At 36.2% G+C, this 22255-nt stretch overlaps 1 protein-coding gene across 9 annotated transcripts in view; it reads left to right on the forward strand.

Moving 5' to 3' along the window:
* CCDC91 (coiled-coil domain containing 91) overlaps positions 1 to 22255 on the forward strand; it is a 360167-nt gene that overhangs the window by 24465 nt on the left and 313447 nt on the right. The window contains exon 2 of one of the 9 annotated variants that reach the window (XM_078075818.1): positions 13040 to 13122. The exons of the other annotated variants lie outside the window; for them this stretch is intronic. The gene's annotated coding sequence lies outside the window, so the exon portion shown is untranslated. The remainder of the gene's footprint in view (positions 1 to 13039; positions 13123 to 22255) is intronic. 9 annotated transcript variants of the gene reach the window in all.

Raw genomic sequence — 22255 nt, forward strand, 5'->3', positions numbered from 1 at the left:
TTCTCCAAGAGCAATCCCAATGTCCTCTGGGCTCTCCCTGAGCCAAACACACTGACTTTTAAAACTCCAGGCTGTAAGCTCCGCTGATTGCAAGAACTCATGAAATTCAGCCCCTCTCACTTTCCAAGCTAATAGCTATGGGGATTTGTTTTCCTTGTGCCCTCCCCTATGTGTTAGTCTGTCTCTTGCCCTTCTCTGCAACTGTGGCTCCCTCCTGACTGCAGCAGCCAGGGTCTGTTTCTCTCCCAGCCTGCTTCTCTGCACTTACTACTTTCTTTGATGTGGTCTCTTCTCTACCTTTATTTGTGGAGTTGGTTCTGCCAGTCTTTATGTTGATTTCTGGGATATTTTGGATGATTTGATAGTTATCTGGTTGTGTTTGTTGGATGAGTTGAGCCTCGGGTTCTCCTACTTCACCACCATCTTGCCCTCTTCTCTTTGAGCTTTTATTTTTCCCCACAACCTCATTTTAGATTATTGAAAATAGTCATTATGCCTCTGTCCTTCTTGTTGAAAGCTAGGCATTAATTAAATATTTCTGGTGACAGATTAGTGAATATAGTAAAATGGAATCCTATGCCAAATAAGATACTGCTTAAATTAAAAAGAGGAGAAACCCATGAGCAGTGGTACTCAGTACTGTTTGTTTTCATTTTTTTAAAAGTAAAGTAAGTTAAAGGAGTAATTATGAAGACTATAGGATTTCCCTGTTCATAAAACATTTTGAGGGGAAAAGAATGATTGTTTGGATACTTACAGCATTTAAAGCTGGTTAATTACCACACATTCTTTCCATTGTGATTGTGTAGCAATGCTGAGGTCTGGAATCATGCAAATCATTTCAGAACCTCTTTTTCTCTTTTTTTAAATCAGCTCTCAGTAGAGTTCTTTCTCTCTTGGTTCTCAGACTTAGAAGACATATAGTGATTTTCTAAGCAGAGAAAATCTTGGTTCTTCCTGCAATTCAATTACTTTAACATGTTTTTAGTAATTAAAAGAAAATACAGATTGTGCTTCAGAAATATCACAGAACTGTTATTCTAATCAAGAAAGGTATGCCATCTTTTTGGGAGAGTAAATGTAATGAATTTTCAAGTTTGTCAACTCTTTAGGAGGAAGGCTAATAATTGAATAAACTGAATAAAACACCATTAATTGGTTATATATATATATATATATAGGTATATTGGTATGTGCATATATAGTGATATATATATAGGTTGTATATATATATATATGTATATACACACGTTGGTGTATATATATATATATATATATATATATATATATGTTATATATATCGAGAAGCTGAGGCATGTGTTTCTGTATGTAGGAACTGTAGCATTCTTTTAAGTAGTTATCTGTTCTTAGCTGTTCTTAACGTAATGGGAGATTGGTCAGACCGATGCTGTTCTAATTGTTCTTCATCTGTGAAACCCAGACTGAAGTTTATTGATGACTTCAAGTGTGTGTGTATGTTGAGAGAGAAAGTCATTGTGAGGGATGTAAATAGAATGTTACTTTCATTTTAAGAGATTCTTTGTTTTAGCCTTTCAGAATATCATGAAACTACTGTTGTAACTGGGACACAGAGGTGCAAAGAGCACCTGGCTCTGTGGATCCCAAACAGAGCAGGTTCAGCCACTTGCCGCTGACAAAATCCAAGGGCAGAGAGATGAGTGGTGGTGCAACAAGAAAGAAAATTATTTCAGTGAGGCTAACACTGGAAAGACAGCAGACTAGTGTCTCAAAGACTGTCTCCAAAATGCTGAAAATACTTAAAGGTTTAGATAAGGAAAATGAAGGACAAAAGTCCATAGATACATGCAAGTGGGCATTAAATGTCAGGTTGATCATTGTCTTGGGATCAATCACATGTGGTCTTGCTGGTGTCAGGACAGTCCCTGTTGCTTGAGGGAATAGTTTCAGTTCCCATCACAGAATGCTTTGCCTGCAGGGTCTTTTGCCTGAGTTGAGTTAAGCTGGAAAGGAGAACTTAAAGAATTAGAAAATACAGACTGAGATCAAAATAGAGGGAATTGAAGTCCTCTTTCACTATCATAGGCATCAGAGTTGTAGTGATTGTGGAGGAACCAATGCTTAGGAGAATCGCACTTTTGTTCATATCACTACCGTTGCATTCCAGTTACCCATAGTTTGTGTATCTTTTTCTCATGGTAAAAAAATTATGGTAAGAAGATTAAGCTCATAACATATTACCAGGGAATATGCCCAAATGAGCTAGATGATAGTATGGTGGTACTCACAGTAGAGATGCTACCACAGGATAGGTCACATAATTGAATACATGTTTATATAAACACACACATATATACCTATATATGTTTCATATTAAATTGCCTGGGAATATTGAAATCCCCCAATTTGTTATATCCTTTAAATATCCTAGTGTAGTACTAGTTTGCGCATAAGCCAAGTTTGATTGTGCATTTTTGAGTTGTATGTGGTTCTTTGGAAAGTTTTAAGAAATTTTCTGGAATAGCAATTTTGAACTGACTAATCTGTTCATAGTTGCAGGTGTGGTTCAGATTTTTTCCTATGTATTTGAGAAGTTGAAGTCAGTAAGTCAATCAAAAATAATGTGTTTATTCATGAACTATTGTTCTGTGCAAAAAAAAAAAAAAGGCAGACTTTTCAGAATGGCTGGAAAAGACAGAAGATGAGACTGGAAATGCACATTTGAGCCAGTTTATTAAGGAACTATAGGATCTTTACTGGTAGAGTACCAGCCGCATAATGGTATGATTATAATATATAATCATTCTGTTACGCAACAATCTAAAAAAATAAGGTTTTCTTTTTTTTGTGTGTGTGTGACAGAGGGTAGTGGTATGTAAAACTTAAAGTAAGACAAACTTTTACTAAGCAGAAAGATGATTATAATTTGGGTAGGCCTGATAGCTTCTCTAGTCTCAGGCAGCCTAGCTTACTGTATAGAGCTTTAAAAAGCCTGATGTAGTGATGTCCCCTATTTCACTTTTCATCTAAGGTTACCTTTTGGTTTTCTTATTACATCTATCCCATCCTTGTTCAGTTTCCTTGGTTTTCCAGTTTGATGACTCCATGGTCTGTTCTCACTTCATCTGTCCTGTGTTTGATCTTTTGGACACCTGATTTTAAGCTTGGCTACATTAAGCACTCTGAGACAGTTTAAATACTGCACATCTTTTTTCTCTAGTTCTCAATCCTTCCCCACTTTGGTTTTTGTAACAGTTGTAGTTCTGCCTAAGAGGTAATCTTTCCTTTCTCCTCACTTTCAAGAAATGCTCATTAGCTGGAGTACCTGCTTAATGTGCTCTTTCTACTCCCACCTGTGCTAGAGGAGGGGACTTCGCACTAGTGACAAGTGTTGAGGCTGCGATGAAATCTCAAACAGAATTCCTTTTCACATCATAAATCCAATACTATTAAAAATATTAAATAAATTAAAATAACCAATAATACTTTCATGGCTTTTTACACATATTTACATATGAGAAACTACTACTGCATTCATGATCTAGAACATTTCCATCACTTTGAAATATTTCCTTATGGCTTTTTACAATTGATCCCATCCTAGCACTCCTCGTTCCTGACAGCCTGATTTGTTTTTCATCACTGAAATTTTGCCTTTTTTTAGAATTTTATTTAAAAGGAGCATTATGGATGTCATTTTGTGTGTTTGCTTCTTTCACTTGGTGGAATAAAGATTCATCCATGCTGTTGTGTATGTGAATAGGTTAAATTTTGTTGCTGAGTAGTATTCCATTGTACGGATATACCACAATTCCTTTATCCATTTACTAGCTGATAGACATTTTCAGTTGTTTCTGTTTTTTGTTTTTCCTTTTTATATTAACATTACACGTATTTTTTAAATTTTGAAATTGTGGTAAAATGTACAGGACATAAAATTTATCACTCTAATAATTCTTAATGTACAGTTCAGTGGCATTAAGTACATTCACATTGTTGTGTAACCATTACCACTATCCATCTCCAGAACTTTTAATGTTATTATAATTGGTATTGTTTATTTTAATTTTCAGTTATTAGCTTCTGGTGTATAATAAAATACAGTTGGTTTTTTTAATTATTGATCTGGTATTCTTCATGTAACTTTTTTGAGGATTCCTTAGGATTTTCAACATAGACAGTCATGTTGCCTGTGAATAAAGATAGTATTACTTCTTTTCCAGTCTGCATGCCTTTTATTTCTATTTCCTATCTTATTACACTGGCAAGGACCTCTGATGAGAGCATGAAAAGCATGCATCTTTGACTTCTTAAGGATTTTAGGGTGAGGCATTAGGTCTTTGACCATTAAATAATGATGTTAGCTGTGAGTTTTCTTTTTTGGAGATAGTCTGTATCAGATTGAAGACATTTTCCTCTATTCTTTGTTTGCTAAGAATTTTTTATTTTTATTTTATTTATTTTATTTATTTTAAAGATTCTATTTATTTATTTGACAGAGAGAGCGAGAGCAGGAACACAAGCAGGGGGAGTGGGAGAGGGAGAAGCAGGCTTCCTGCCGAGCAGGGAGCCTGTTGTGGGACTCGATCACAGGACCCTGGGATCATGACCTGAGCTGAAGGCAGACGCTTAACAACTGAGCCACCCAGGCGCCCTGATTTTTTTTTTTTAAAGTATGCTCCACACCCATGATGGAGCCCAATGTGGGGCTTGAACTCATGACCCTGAGATCAAGACCTGAGCTGAGTTCAAGAGTCAGATGCTCAAGTGACTGAGCCACCCAGGAGCCCCAAGAACAGAATCTATCTTTAAATATTATATATGCACTTGAAAGAATGCCTAATCTGCACCTGACTGGTAGCGTTTTTCCAGAAATTTTTGTTTGTTTCGAGTTTTTATTTAAATTCTACTGGTTAACATATAGTGTAACATTGGTTTCAAGAGTAGAATTTAGTGATTCATCACTTATGTACAACCCCCAGGGCTCATCACAAGTGTCCTTCTTGATACCCATTACCCATTTAGCCCATCCCCTGCCTACCTCCAGAAATGTTAGTTAGCTTAAATTGGTTGATAATGTTGTTGAAGTCTTCTATATATTTACTGATTTTCTTCCTGCTTATTTTATCAATTATTTTGAGAAACTGTTGAAATCTCTAGCTGTGGTTTTGATTTATGTATTTATCATTTCAGTTCTGTCACTCCTTGCTTCATTTATTTTGAAGCTGTTATTAGATGCATATACATTTAAGATTGTTATGTATGCCTAATTAATTTATTTCTATATCATTATGAAATCTCTTTATCCCCAGTAATATTATTTGGTCTGAAGTCTAATTTTTCTGGTGTTAATATAACCACTTCAACTTTTTTTTTGTTTTTTGTTTTTTTGATTACTGTTTGCATGTATATCTTTTACAGCCCTTTATTTATTTTTTAAAAATTTTATTTATTATTATTTATTTAATTGACAGAGAGAGAGAGAAACAGAGAGGGAACACAAGCAGGGAGAGTGGGAGAGGGAGAAGCAGGCTTCCTGGCGAGCAGGGAGCCCAGTGCTGGACTCAGAGATCATGACCTGAGCCGAAGGCAGCCGCTTAACCAGCTGAGCCACCCAGGCGCCCCCACAGCCCTTTATTTTTGTCTTTTTTTTTTTTTTCCTTAGCCAAAATGAATTTCTTGTGGCATATAGTCAGGTCTTTTTATTGAATGTGACAATTTCTGCTTTTTAACTTAGCTGTTTAAGATCATCTGTACTTAATATAATTATCAATATAGTTGAGTTTAAGTATATCATTTTGCTATTTGTTTTCCTTTTTCCCTTTCTGCCTTTTCTTCTTTTCCTAACTTATGTTGAGTTTGAGGTTGTTTTTTGTTTTTAATTTCATTTTATGCCCACTATGGCTGTATATTTTGGTTAATTAATTTAGTCATTTTTCTAGGGTTTACAATATATACCTTTAACTAGTTTACTTTCAAATAATGTTCTATTTCATGTGTGGTGTAAGAACTTTTCAACAGTATACCTCTCATTTGTGGTATTGATATCATTTTGTTTACTTCTATATATTCAATAAAACCAACAATGCATTGTTATTACTTTTGTTTTAGGAAGTCAGTTATCTTTTAAATTTTTATGTTTAGCCACATATTTACTATTTCTGGCACTCCTTATTCCATTTGCACCAATTCAAATTCCAATCTGGTTTAATTTTTCTTCTTGAAGAACTATCTTTAACATTTCTTTCAGTGCAGGTTTGCTGGCAAAGAATTCTCTCAGCTTGTTTGTCTGGAAAAATATCTTTATTTCCCCTTCTATTTTTAAAGATAGAAACTGAATCAGTAATCAAAAACCATCAAAAAAGAAAAGCTTAGGACCAGATAGCTTTACAGGTGAATCCCACCAAACATTTAAAGAATTAATACCTATTCTTCTTAAGCTATTCCAAAAATAGAAGAGGAAGAAATGCTTCCAGATTTATTCTATGAGACCAGCATTAGCCTGATACCAAACCCAGACAAGGACACTACAGAAAAAAAATAATAAATGGATAAAATTATAGACCAATAGCTCTGATTAACACAGATGCAAACACCCTCAACAAAATATTTACAAACCAAATTCAAAATATATTAAAAGGATCATTCACCGTGATCAAGTAGGATTTATGTCAATGATGCAAGGATGGTTTGATATCAGCAAATCAATCAGCATGGTACACCACATCAACAAAATGAAGGATAAAAATCATATCATCATCTCAGTCGATGCTGAAAAAACACATGACAAAATTTGATGTCTGTTCATGGTAAAAACTCTCAGAGAATATACCTCAACATAATAACGGTCATATATAACAAACCCACACCTAATATCATACTTAGTGGTGAAAAGCTGAAGACTTTTCCTCTAAGACCAGGAAAAAGACAAGGATGTCCACTCTCACTGCCTTTACCAATATAATATTGGTAGTCCTGGCTGCAGCAATCAGACTAAACAAATAAATAAGAAAACCTTATGTAGAAAGTGCCCTCTGGGTCCCAGTAGTGCAATCCCCTTTGGTCACCAGACTCCAGGGGTGTCCCCTGTTTGGGCTCTGTGTGCCTTCCTGTTTTGACTGGGCCTTGACTGCTGTAGTTGTGCTGGTAGGTGGGGCTAGCCTTCCCCCACTTACTGCCCTCCCCCCGCCCTGCCTGTCCCTGGGGCTGTCTACCAGGTAAGGTAGGGTGTTAGTCCCTTTTGGTGGATGCCCATCCCAGCTGAGGCTGCCTGCCTGTGGGGTGTGGCAAATCAGGATTCACTCTGGAGGAGTGCCTGCTGGGATGGGCAGGTTGAGTGGGTCTGCAGGGACACACTCAGATGGGATGAGCTGTGCTAGCAAGGAAGATGGGGAGTGTTAGAACTGGCTCTTGCCTGTGTCAGGCCACCTAGGCTGAAGGAAGGCTAGAAAAATGGCTCCTGCCAGCACTTCTGTTCTGGGGGAAAGCTCCCATTGACCCCTACCCCTCTGGCACAGGCTTAAAAATTAGTCAGTAAATCTCCTTCCCCCATAACCCAGGTGCTCTTCAAACTGCTGCCTTTGTGCTTGGTCTTAGATGAATAATATAGTGCTCTGGTCCTCCAGGAGTGAAGTCTTGGTTTCCTATAGCCCTTTCGTTCTCTCAAGAGTTATACCTGCTGGCTTTCAAAGCTGGATGATATGGGGGCTTGTCTTTCCAGTGCAGGTTCCTAGGGCTGGGGGTGCCCAATGTGGGGCTTGATCTTCTTGCTCCTCAGGGAGGACTTCCACTCCTGTAATATCTTTCCCATTTGTGGGTTACCATGCAGGAGGTTTTTTTTTTCTGACCACTTCTCAGTCCCTCTTGCCTTTCTTTCTTTTTTTTTTTTTTTGAAGATTTTATTTATTTATTTGACACAGAGAGAGAAACAGCGAGAGAGAGAACACAAGCAGCGGGAGTGGGAGAGGGAGAAGCAGGCTTCCCACTGAGCAGGGAGCTTGATGCAGGGCTTGATGCCAGCACCCTGGGATCATGACCTGAACAGAAGGTAGACGCTTAAGGACTGAGCCACCCAGATGCCCCCCTCTTGCCTTTCTTGATGTGACTTTTTCTTTATATCCCTAAAGAAAGAGGGAAGAGCTGTTCTGCTAGTCTTCGGGTCATTTTCAGAACGAGTTGCGTTATATGTATTTGGAGCCTCAAGTGTGTCTGGGGGTGGAGGTAAGCCCAGGATCCTCTTAATCCGCCATCTTCCCTGCAGTCTCTTTCTGATTTTTTTGAATGGCTGTTAATTTTGATTGGATTAAGCTATTTTGAGTTTTATCTTGTTGATTGTTGAATTTTGTTGTATTATTTCAAATAGTGTATATTGTTCCAACTCTCATTTATGTTATTTGAAATCATTTGGATTATTTTGAGGCATATTTTTAAGATTTGTTAGTATGGGTCCAGAACAGAGTTTATTGTAGGTCTCATTTAACCCCACTACTAAGGAGATGTGCTCCTGAGGATTCAGCTGAATCCTCTATGTATTACAAGGTTTATCCACTCTGACTAGTAGGAATCTAAACTGTTGTCTGCTGTGTGTGAGCTCCAGATGTTGTACTCACTTTTGTTTATCTTTTCCTAGTCTTCTATAATTTTCTGTCATTTATGTATGGGTTTTAGTCATCCCAAGACTTGAGCAGACTTTTCTATCTCTGGGATTTTCAGTGTAGTTTTCTCAAGTTCTTGGCCCTGCCTTATAAACCTTTAACTCTGTCTCCTCAACTCAGTTTTGCTTGGGTTTCGCCACTATGTCTTGTAGCATATAAACTGACTCCTGTTTGTAAGCTGGGCAATTACAATGCTTACTTTTCTTATTTCCTTTCTTTCAAGTGTTACAGTCCTTTGCTACCTGTGGTCTAATACCTGAAAGCCACTGTTTCATATATCTTGTTCAGTTTTCTAGTTGTGTTAGTTGGAAAATTAAATCTGGCCCCTGTGTCTCCATTTTGATTGGAAGTAGAATATTGTCTGTATAGTGTAATTTAAGCTTTCCTTCATCCTTTGTCTTACTTTTCCTTTGAAGTAGCTACACTACAGAAGATAATGGATACTTTAGGGGTGGGTGGTAGTGAAGATGTCTGCAAGTAAACTGCTGGTGATAGTTAGGAAATGTGTGTTTTATTTTTTCTGTTCACTCTTTTCATCTTTTATTATAGTTTATATTTTATATTTTATAAAAAGTAAAGTCTCTCCTCTTGTCATATCTTTGTATAAAATTCACATGCTAGGAATATGCACCATATTTTTTGGTAATTTCCTATATTTTAGACACATTACTTCCTACTCTTAGTAAACCTTGAGAAACCAGACATTTCTCATTTCTGTATCCATAATAGATCATTGTACTTAGCAACTATTTAGAAAACACACTCATTTTGACATAATGTGAAGAATTTTAGGGGGCGCCTGGGTGGCCCAGGGGGCGCCTGGGTGGCTCAGTCGTTAAGCGTCTGCCTTCGGCTCAGGTCGTGATCCCAGGGCCCTGGGATCGAGCCCCACATCGGGCTCCCTGCACCGCGGGGAAGCCTGCTTCTCCCTCTCCTACTCCCCCTGCTTGTGTTCCCTCTCTCGCTATGTCTCTCTCTGTCAAATAAATAAATAAAATCTTTAAAAAAAAAAAAAAAAAAAGAGTTTTAGTGTACAGATTTTATGCTGTTTGGCTAATTAGAGATCCTCAGTATAGTTACAGGGTTTTCCTGTTCATTTTCTGAAATGAGTCGAATCTGATCTTTCTCCAGATCTGTATTCTTTCTGACTAGGTGACAATCCCAGAGCTTTCCATCCTTGGCATTATTATCCTTTTCATTGTGTTGAAACTATAGTTTGTAAGATAGCTGCAGCTGCACTTGGATAGTTCTACTGCTTTGGTCTTTTCAGGATTCATGCGTGTGGTAACAAATACCACCAGTAACATCATCTCTAAGGGATGAGGACTATAGATATGTACAATTTAAAATTATTTCTTTTGGAAACTCATCTCTTTTTCCATTCTTCCTTTATTTCTTCTGGAAATTATATGTGTTCTTCAAGGTTATGCAAGCTTTGACAAGCTGAGCTTTGCCAGCCTATCCAAGGGAAAAGTCAGCACCTTACATGGAGCCAAAGTAGAGGGGAAAAAAATCCCCGATTTTAATGGCATTGTGTCAGGAAATAGAAAGCATGGTGGGGCATGTGTGCAGATATATGTAAACTTGTAGCTCTGCATGCTCTTAGGTTTTTATTGTGTTCCTTTTATGTCTTATAAAGACAATATAATATAGGCCATGGTGAAAAATTTTTTTCTCGACTTTTAAAGGAGTGGTGGATGTTTTTGTGATGCTGTCAAGATAAAATTTCTATTTTTTGTTAATATATTTACTATCTGTTTGATATTTCTGTAAATAAATGAATCTTTATGTAGCTTTTGCATTTTACCCTAGGCAATGTTGTGTGCTCGCTTGTGTTTGGCTCTGCTTTCATTTGGCTTCCTTTTTCTGAGACTTGAACTATTTAATGTCCATAGCCAACCTTCTAGTGTTCCAGTGCAACTATATGCCCCTCATCTCCTACTTTCTTCTTTTCCTTGTCTCCTGAGCAAGATTTCTCCCTCTATATTTATTTCCTCTTTTGAAACTTGCCTCTTTGGTATACCATTTCACTAGGGTATTATTATATAATTTGATAAGTTGAGTAATTCTCATTTATTAATGGTACTGATGTAGGAAAAGACATTAGGGTTCGAGTTCGACAGCTAAGAAAGAATTCTTGAGATGTTTTTGGTGCAAAAAGGTGGTTTTATGAAAGCACGGGGACAGGACCCGTGGTCAGAAAGAGCTGCACCGGGGTCATGAGCAGTAGCCCATTATATAGTTTCAAGTTGGGAGGGAGTTAGGGATCGCTTAAGTCTCTAAGGAATTTTGGAATAAGGTTTCCAGGACCTTGAGGGGGCTAGCTATTATTGGGAAAAGGTCATTTATTACTGTCTAATAAAAACTGAGTCATGAGACCCTTCAGATGTATATCGGTGGGTCATATGCTTGGGAGATGATTGCCAACACGTATCTAAAATTTCCAAAGAAATTTTTATATGTTAAAGTAAACTTACAGGATCTTGGAGGTTGGGCTAAGATTACCTGTTGCCCTTAGCAAAGTATTAACATGGAGGCAGCTGAGTCCCTAGAGGAATGTTACTCTCTGTTTCAAGGACTTGTCAGTGGGGCTGTAGGTAGTAAGGAAATTTAATAATTTTTCTTCTGCCTCTGTTTCCCACATCAGTACTGCTAGTAACAGTAGGGAGTTTTGATATTTAAATTGACAATCACAGGAGGTGTTAACTTATGTCATTAATATTATAATGTTAAGCACTTTGAGATTTTATTTTCTTTAATTTTGAGAGTTTTTGGTCTTTATCTAGATTCTGTGAGGAAGAGAAATGTATTAAAACAAGTAAGTAGTCTCCTAAAACTGTAAGGTTCTTGGGGAAAATTACTTCTCTTGAAACCCAGGCCAGTAGAGGTATGTCTGTACTGTTTCCTCAGTAGCTTCAAGTCAGGTATTTTCATGGATGTTCTGTTTGTCCCAGAAAGAGAGCCTAAAGCTGAGTTTTTCACTTGGGGAGTGCTTAAATGCTCCACAAATCAGTGACTAGATACATTTCATTTTGTGCCCATGTGGTTTCTGTGGGTAGTTTGTTGTTTTAAAAACTTTCAAAGAACATTTTTTTTTCCCTGGCAATCATGTGTATCCTGTGCAAGTATTTTTCATTATTAATAATCTTGAGAAGACCAACTCCAGGTCATAATGCAGTTGGCTAAAATCATAAGGTATTATCCAGTCATCCCATATGATTTGTGTCTGGTTTGCCAAAATCCATTAATTTGAGGCTCCCAAAGGGCAGAGTAATGGTTTCCTCTCCTGTTTTTGTCACCAACCTGTTTTTGGAAATTATTTCTATCAGTTTTGTGTAAATTAACAGTCTTCCAGAGAAATTCATGAGATACTTAATTTCTTCTGGGCCTATATACTGGTTTTACTTTGGGGTGGGTATTTCCCTCCTCTGTTCTTACTCTATATAGAAATTTCCCTTTGTTTTTGACTTGAATTTCAGCTTTCCATTGTGTTTTGCTTTTCATCTTCTTCCTCATTTAGGCCTAGTGGTTAGAAGTCTTGTCTTTAATTGAATTTCGAAGTGGGTAAGTTTCTGTCGTTTTCCGTTCTCCTGTACAGTAGTGAGGGTTTGCTTCTACAGGTACACTACAACCTTTTAGTAATGAATTTGGGTTTAAAGAGAAATTGAATTAAATTCTTGAGTTACTTCAGAAGTTGTAACATCATGCTATTTACATTTCTGGCCCCACAATGAAGGTTTTTATGGAAGTGAAGTATTGTAGTGAAGTTTTTGAAAGTGAAGCTTTTGTGTCATCAGCTTGTGGGCATGAAAGGTATTTTTAGGATTTTGCTAGCCCAGAATTACAATGTTAAATAGTCCATATAAATCTAGTTAATAAGTGAATTAACCAGAAAGAAAACTTGAAGAACCCCTTCTCTGAACTTCTCCTTCTCTTAACCGAGGAGGAAACTGAAATCTAGATAGATTTGGTGACTGTGATAAGATGTAATTTAGTGGAAGTGTTAGGACTAGAGCCTAGTGCCCTGACTCCACATCTAGTGCTCTTTCTACTCCCTTGAGATCTCTTACTATCTTGTCACCAACAAAATGATAATTTATGTGAAATGTTACAGGGCTCTGGTTTTAAAATACCCAAATACATTTTATTTTTGTGATATAAGTTTGATGAGAGAAAGCTTACAAATTCATACCACATTTTCCCTTGTCCTGTAAAACAGTACTGATCATCTTTGAGGTTATTTGTTGAATATTTGAGGAAGGAAATTGTTTGGCCTTTATTTGTTTAAGCCTATTCTTCATTGTATTAAAGTAGTTTTTAAAACTTCCCAAAGCTAGGAAAACATGCAAATAAAAATCTCTTATTTAGCATTTGTTGATGGCTTTTCCTGTCTATCTTTCTAACAGAACCTGTTTTGTTCAGGCATCTAAACCTTCTTCACATGACTCAGAGAAAGGGGTCCTCTTTCCTAATTCCAGGATTGATTCTGGTAAGTCTAAGTGAAACATGGCAGTTCTCTTTCTTTGCTAGTGACAGGTTCAAAGATTAGCAGATCACAATCTCAGAATATCTTGATCTCTTGCTTCCAGCCTGTAGATGAAGCTACACATAGGCAGTCAGCTAGGAGAGTTACAGAGGATTTCTGAAGCTCTGACTTGTAGTGCTTAGAGCCTGCTGTACCTGTGGACTTCCTCTTGTATTTGATAATGGTTATACATTTCCTTATTGTTGAAGCCAGTTTGCTTTTGGAATTTCTGTTACTTCTGGATGAAAGATGCTATCTGATACATCTCTTGATACTTTATACTGTGAAAGACGATTCAATAAGAGTTAGATTTTGGCCACTAAGTTGTTGTGAATTCAAGGAATAGAGAAGACTTTAGATAGGTTTGAAACTAGGAGAATCTCTTTTAAGAGATTTGTGATTGAGACAATTATAAAATCAGAGCTCATAAGGCATCATAAACCATTGTGACTTAACTTCCATCTTTTTTTAGCTCTACTGAACTTTTCTTCCTTTTTTTAAAAATTTAAACCAGTAACCTAAGTCCAGTGGTTTCTGTTCATTTCTTATTTTCTTTGACCTCTATTATATTATACCTATTTCCATCCTTGTTCACTTTTCCCATATGACTTTTAGGGCATCGTTCTGTCTTTGTATATTTATGATCATTTCTTTTAAATTTCTTTTACTGACTTACTTTCTTTGACCTATCTCTTGAGTAGTAATGGTTTTCTATGTTTTTTATATTCTTGGCCTAATTAAAAAAAAACTTATTGTTTATTTTTTTATTTTATTTTATCTTTTTTAAAGATTTATTTATTTATTTATTTGACAGAGACAGAGACAATGAGAACAGGAACACAAGCAGGGGGATTGGGAGAGGGAGAAGCAGGCTTCCCGCTGAGCAGGGAGCCCGATGTGGGACTCAGTCCCAGGACTCTGGGATCACGACCTGAGCTGAAGGCAGCCGCTTAACGACTGAGCCACCCAGGTGCCCCCCAAAAAACTTATTGTTTAGAATAATTTTAGAATTATAGAAAATTGTGAGCTTAGTACACAGAGTTCTTATATATTCCACTCATAGTTTTTCCTATTATTGATATATTAGCATGGTGCATTTGTTAAAATTAATGAACCAATGTTTATACATAATTATTAACTAAAGTCCATACATTTTTTCAGATTTCCATAGTTTTTATGTACCATCCTTTTTTCAAACTCTTCCAGGTTCCCATACAGGTGGGATACCATATTACATTTAGTGGTTATTTATGTACTTAGGTTCTTCTTGGCTATGATGGTTTTTTAAACTTTACTTGCTTTTGATGACCTTAACAATTTTGAGTAGTACTGGTCAGATGTTTTATAGGTTGTCCTTCAAGCAATTGGGGTTGGTCTGATGTTTTTCTTATGTTTAGAATGAAGTTAGGGGTTTGGGGGAAGAGACCACAGACATAAAATGTCATTTTTATCATGTCATATCAAGGGTACATACTATCAACATGACTTAATCATTGTTCATATCAACCTTGATCATTTGGCTGAGATGGTTTTTGTTAGGCTTCTCTGCTTTACAGTTCTTTCTCCCCCTTTCCATGTGTATTCTTCAGAACAAAATCAGTGTGTGCAGGCCACACTTAAGGAGTGGGGAGTTCCACCTTCTTGAGGGTAGAGTATTTATATTAGTTAATTGGTATTTTTCTGCATGGAAAATTTATCCATTCTTCCTTCCTTCCTTCCTTCTTTCTTTTCTGTTCTTTTCATTTCTTCCTTCCTCCTTTCATCATTTATATCAGTATGGATTTGTGGATATATATTTTTCACTTTACTTGGCCTAAATTTTTAATTGCTGTTTGTACAATGATGCTTTCTAAATATGTTTATCCTGGCAATTCTTCCTACTTCTCTTTTAGAAAGAGCTCTTTCAGGGGACCTGGGTGGCTCAGTTGTTAAGCGTCTGCCTTCGGCTCAGGTCATGATCCCAGGGTCCTGGGATTGAGCTCTGCATCGGTCTCCCTGCTTGGCGGGAGACCCGCTTTCCCCTCTCCCACTCCCCCTGCTTGTGTTCCCTCTCTCGCTGTCTCTCTCTGTCAAATAAATAAATAAATCTTAAAAAAAAAAAAAAAAGAAAGAGTTCTTTCTAGTCAACTTCCTATTGGACTGCATCCTACTGGTCTTTTTTTTTAAAAAGATTTTATTTATTTGAGAGAGAGAGAGAGAGAGCATGAGCAGGGGGAGGGGCAGAGGGAGAAGCAGACTCCCCACTCAGCAGGGAGCCCAACTTGGGGCTCGATCCCAGGACCCCGAGATCATGACCTGAGCTGAAGGCAGACTCTTAACCAACTGAGCCACCCAGGTGCCCTGGTCTTTCTTTTACTGAAACCTCAAACTAAACGTGACCATATTGCCTAGGCTCAGACTAATCATTTTATATCTCATCTCCTTCATTTTATGCCTCATTACATCTACCCAAACTTGCTTTTCTAACTGCTTTCTCAAAGCTAGAAACCAGTGAAATCTTTGAGTTTTCCTTTCCTTGTTCCCACTTCCTTAGTAGCTCTCATTTGGATTATCTTTGTCTCTGTCCTTTCCCTAAAACTAGCCTATTCTACTTCCACACCATTATCCATACCGCCTCCTAGACCTTTTCCTAAAGTATATGTTACTTATTCAAAATACATCTCTTTTCAGAATCCTTCAGTGAGTTCTGTCTCTGACTCTAATTTAACTGTGATTTTAGGCAAATTACTTGGTTTCTCTCTAGCCTGTTTTCTTACTTAGAAAGTGTAGGTAATGATAGGGATCTTCTGAGCATTAAAAGTGATAATGTGTCTAAAGAGTTTAGGTATGTGTCTGGTACAAAGTAGTACACTGTAGAAGACAATTATTTTTATTATTCTGTGACCTCTTTCAAACTCCGTGAAATGAACTTTCACAATTTGGCTCCTAGCCACTTATCCAGCAGCTTCATTTGTGGATATTCTCCTACCATAGTTACCTTGTCATCCAACAATTTCACACAATTTGTTGTATTTTGGGTTTGCCATACTATGTACTTTTATATACCTGTCCCTTCTCACATGTTCTTTTGTCAGGAATGTTTTTATCTTTCTCGACTAACAGGAAAACTGGCTTCTGTATATCCTTCAGTATTGAACTTAACTATTCCCACCATGAGAGTTAATCACCACCATTTTCTATTGTCACTATACCATGTGTATAGATATGTAATGTATACTGTGTATATGTTTGCAAGTCTGTCTCTGTTAAATTGTGACCTCTACAGGGCAAGGCCTAAACTTAATTTATCATTACATCATTAGCATTTATTATGACTCTGTTAAATTTGTTACATAGACTGCCTTGCAAGTGCTGAAATCATGTCTAAGTATCCTTTACTAATGGTCATGAGGCTTCTACTTGAACCCATCCAATAGTGAGAAATTTATAACTGGAGAGGTAGTGATTACTTTTGGATGGGTCTAAATTTTAGAATTTTATTAATTTTTTATTTTTTAATTTTTAAAAAGGATTTATTTATTAGAGAGAGTGTGTGTGTGAATAGAGGGAGGGACAGAGGGAGGTGGAGAGAGAAAATCCCCAAGTAGACTCCCAGCTGAGTGCAGAGCCCAGCACAGGGCTTGATCTCACGACCCTGAGATCATGACCTGAGCTGAAACCCAAGAGTTGGACACTTAACCGACTAAGCCAACCAAGTACTCCTAGAATTTTATTTTTATGTAGATTTTAAATCTGTCTGCCTTTCGTTTTCACTTGTCTGTTCTCTGGAGCCATAGTTAGTCTGTGCATTCAGCATTGTAAAGTATTTGAGCACCAAATATGTTTTAAGTACATTTCAGAAATCTCTTGGTTAGAAATGAAAGAGACCTGAAACACTGTAACTTAAGAAAAACAAATTTATTCATTGACATTGCTATTCTCCAGACTTCTTTGATTGTTCACCTCTATCAGGTATCTGGTGTATGTCCAGTATGGGTATATTTATCTGCTCATTGTGTATGTGTGTGTTTGTGTGTGTGTGTGTTCATGTGTGTATGACTATAATAATATATTATTTACATTACAAAACAGACATAAACATAGTACTTTGCAAAAGATAATACAAAATACGTATATTTTAATTTAGGTGAAATATTTCTTCTCATATTCTGATGGATCATCTTACATGTCCCCTTCTCTTCAGGGTTGTATGTGCACAACATCTTAAAGCTCTCTGATATATGTAATCAGACTCTGTTATGGGCAGGGTTGGAGCTGGTCTTTGGAATGACTGAAGTGACTCAGATGACTTCAGAAGATCTACTTTTTCTTTTTTCTTAATGGCTTCACTCTCTTGGACTGGCTTCTCTTTGGGGCTAGGACCCTGGTTGCTGGCTTTGGGCTCATTTCTTCACAGCTTTCACTTATTCAACAAATTATGAACGGAGTGTATAGTCTGTGTCTGGTGCTATTCTAGGTATTGAAGATATAACAATGAGTATTAAAAAGAAGTATATTTAAGTGATAGTACTATGTAGAGAATTAAAGTAAAATGATGTGACAGTGATTAAGTGACGCTTAAGAAAGTTTGTCCAGAGGCGACATTGAATGAGATCTGAATCTCAAGAAATAACTAGCCCTGCAAATATCATGAAGAAGAGCATTCCACGGAATAGCTTAGGCAAAATTATTTAAGTGGGACTGACCTTGCATGTGAGGAAGTAAGATAAGGCAGTTGAGTTCATAACTTAGTAGATGGGGAGAGTTTTGTGATCAGAAAGAAAAGGGTTTTTTCCCTTCTATCTCTAGTTGGAAACATCCCAAGGAAAGATTGATTGATTCAGCTGGTATATTCTTTTTTTTTTTTAAGTCTAACAATAAGAGATTTATTTATTTATTTTTTCCATGCAGAACGTGCCCTCTTTAATACCCATCATCAGCTGGTATATTCTTAATAAGCTGTGCAATAATTGTAGTAGTTGATACCATGTTCTTTTTAAGAAATCATGTTTTTTGAGCTAAGTTAGGTTCTATTCCTAACCTAGAAAGAACTCTTACATTAGAGTTCCAAGGTGGGCTTTATATGTTTGAGTACTTAATTTAGATATTGAAATGCTGTATATTATGGATATTAGAAGCTTCAAAAAAGTTCCCCCAAAATAGAGCTCTATGGTGACTAACTGGCTTTACTACTATTACAGAATTTTAACAATACTTTTTTTATGTTGTAATTTCAGGTTTTGAACAGAGGGGTTGGAATCTGGTGTGGCTTCAAATGACAAACAAAATATTTTAATATGTACATTGCCAGGTAAAATTTCAAATGGATTTTCCATAGGGTACAAACTTTTGAAGCCAAATAATGTAAAGTGATTTTATACTTGCACACAGATTCCTGTTGAGTTACATTGGTTTTGTTAACTTATGGTGGGGAAATTGGTAGCTGATTAAGCAAACAACTAAAGAAATATCTTTGTACATCTTTTGTACAGTTTGTTCTTGTTCACTTGTCACAGGTTGTTTGGGGAAGAGTTCTGAGATTACATGCTAAGAGTTGGTATCCTAAGAGTCCAGTGGGTTTTTTCCTTGTATTTTTAAAATGACAGGTGTATTTCAAGATCTAGAATATCTTGTTTTGTTTCAAGGAATTACCCTAGAAGAATTGAAATTAGTAATTTTTAGATTTTTAATTGTACTTAAATGAAGGTATGTATGTTTTCTTCCTTTCTTCTAATTCATTTGAGAATTTTAGGAAAGGGACATTGTGTTACTATTAGGGTGGCCAATTTAGAAAGGTCTAGGTGAGTTTATTATCTTTCAGCTTGCATTATTCTTATTTATATGAGTGGCTGGAGATGTCGCATGTAATTTGAGGTCTACATCTGGTTTTATGTTGAGTGAATCTGATCTAGGCTCGGCTATCTTCAATCGTGATTTTCCCAGCTGTAAATTAGAAACTTGGCATTGAAAATCATGTGGTTTTGTGTAAGTAGAATTCAGATTGCGATGTTTTCTGTCACTTCATAATTCTAATTTTAGAGTTTCAGTTTTTATAGTAGAATAATTCACTCCAGAAAAGTCTGAAATTTGCTTGCCCATATATTGCCAGGAACATTGATGGTCAATGGTTTGTCAAACTGAATATCCTTTATTAGAAATATGGTGAAGCTTTTACTCATCCACTCATAGAATTGTAACCATGAATTTTCTATCTTTTACTTGTAAAGTCTACAGGAAACCCTTTGTATTTGCATTCTCAAATTTCTTGGAAACACAGAGCTATCTATGGAATTTTCCCTTCATTGGTAATAAAAAGGGAGGAGTGGGGGATAAGTCTACAGCATGAGCCACTTACTGCTCTTTTGACTTTCCTTAGAAAAAAATTCACCTTTCAAAATAGTGGTCTGAATTGAACAGGGTTCAATTGGAATACTGTAGGTACCAGGAAGTCTTTTCTTATAGCTGTTACCTATTTGTGTAGTGCCATCTACTAGATTATAAATGCCTTGAGGATTGAAGTTACTATATATTCATCTTTGTATTGTTACACTTAGCTCCTCACATAATTTATACAGAGTAAGTATAGTGGGTTTGTTGAATTAATTTGGATTGACTTGAATTAGAGAGGATGGGGGATTAGGCAGATGGAAAAACAGGGCTAATCTGAGGGAAGCTAAGTCTTATAGTCCTAAGATACCTTGTTTTAGTTTAAGTAATCAAGAATTGTGATGTTTTATTTACCTTTAAAACCCTATGATTGACTAGTCAGAAGTTGTAGCATGTCCTTGCTCTGTTACCAACTGGAATTTACCTTTCAATAAGCTGCTCTGTGTAATAATACTGGTGGTTAAAAAATGCCATTACATATATTGTTTCAGGGGATAGTTCTCATGAATTAATTTCTAGACTAAATTCTTCAGTCTTTTTCTGTTGCTCCCCTGTTTAAAAAACTAATGTGTAATTTGCATATATTGTGAAATGTACACATAGGAGGTGTATAATTTGTTGTGTTCTGACAAATATATAACTTTCTACTATATACTTCAATTAAGATATGAAACATTTCCATTTCCCCAGAAAGTTCTTCAGTTCTCCTTGTACTCTCTCTCTCTACACCATTTTACCCCAACCCCTGATCTACTTTTCTGATTTCTTTTACACAGACTAGTTTTACCTGTTCTTGAACTTCATATAAATGGAATTACACAGTATGTACTCTTTGTGAGTGGCTTACGTTGCCCAATATAATGTTTTTGTTTTTTTTGATTATTAATCTGTTTACTTCAGTATGACACATACAATTTACCATCTTCACCATTTTAAAGTATACAATTCAGTGGTATTAAGTGTAATCACATTGTGTTACCATCACCACCATCCATCTACAGATCTCTTTTCATCTTGCAAAACTGAAACTTCATTCTTATTTGTTAATTTAAAAGACATTTTCTAAAAAGAGGTTATAGCACAAGCTCCCTTATCCAATCAGTTGGATATTGTTTATAAAAATTTTTCTGGCAAGAGTGGTTAGTCATAAAAATGATATGTACATACCTTAAAACATAGTATATATTTATAGTCCAGTCTTTTGATATTAAGTCCACATCTTTCCTGTGAATGTAGGTCTGCTGATTGGAATTCATCATGGCCTTTAACCATTATCTTCAATATCTAGTTTGATTTTCCTTTTATGTATAGTGAGACAGTTGAAAATAGTCCCAGTGGTTACTGTACTAAATTTTTATAGTCTTGCTTCTTGAAAATATGTTTTTAAAAACAACTAGACTTTATCAGATTGTTATGAAATATTCAACTTATTCATGGAAGCAATGATTTTTAAAATATTCAAGTTACATAATTATATTAACAAATAAACTGGGATAAATATGTTTAGAACAAAACAACTCATTCTCAATAGTGTACAGTCAACCCATGGGAGCACAGGTGTAGGGTCATGTCTTAGTAGCCTTGACACTTTCCTTAACACAGTAAGAATCAAAAGTAATGGGGAATACAGGTTTATTTCATGATTAACTTACGAGTTATTTAATGGAAGACAATTAAAGAAACTTGTACTGTAGATACTAAATTGATAATTTAAAAGTTTTTTAAAGTTTCATTTTCGTACTATAAACAAGTAGTCTGCTCTCTTCCCTGTTGTCATAGTGAGTTTATTTGTGCATAAAATGAAATCATAGTTTTTATTTGAGTTATCTGTTGTTGTGCAGCAAACAACCCCAGAATCTTAGTGGCTTAAACAACTGTTTTATTTCATCACAATTTTGTGGGTCAGGCATTTGGGAAGGATTTTGATGGTTATATACTGTTGTGGTCATCTAGCACTGAGGCTACAATTACTGGAAGAGTGGGAGATTCATTAGGTATTTTTCTCTTCATGTGGTCGCTCCACATGACCTATTTTGGGTTCCCTTGCAACATAAGAGGCTTAGGATAGTCAAATTTCTTCTGTGGAGAGTGGCATCATCCAGAGCAAGTTTTTCAAAGGACCATAAGTGGAAGCCATCAGTTTCTTAAGGTCGAAGCCTTATTTCTGTCACATACTACTGGTCAAAGCCATCATGGAGCTCATTTACATTCAAGGAGAGGAGACATAGACTCCACTTCTCTATAGGAGGCGTGCCAAAGATTTTGTGGCCATTTTTAATCTGACACAGGTTTAAATGGTATATACAATTGATGACATTTTTATTTTAAATATTTATTTATAAATAAAGAGAATATTTCTTGTGGATGTCAACATTGAAGTCTGTGGAAGAACACATGGGTCTATATTTAACTGATTCAAATTATAAACGAATATGAAACATCTGGAGAGTAAAACTGGTGAAGGATAGAATGCTGGCAGCAACATCATTATAGTAATGGCTACTGTACACTTCTAATTTATCAGTTCAGCTCCTGTTTTACCAGTACGTTTGAGGAAGAGTCTCTCATAGCATTAAAAAAAAAAAAGAGGAAAACAAAACTCAGTAACGTATAGATGAATTTGAGCTTTAATCTTTTGGCAGACTGCAAATTCCATTTGGTATCTTGGTAACAGACATTTTAGACAACAGTGTGATTTGGTTTTAAGTGGACTAGGTCATTTTCAAATGAA

This window comes from Halichoerus grypus, chromosome 6, assembly GCF_964656455.1.
Source record: "Halichoerus grypus chromosome 6, mHalGry1.hap1.1, whole genome shotgun sequence".
Lineage (NCBI taxonomy): Eukaryota > Metazoa > Chordata > Mammalia > Carnivora > Phocidae > Halichoerus > Halichoerus grypus.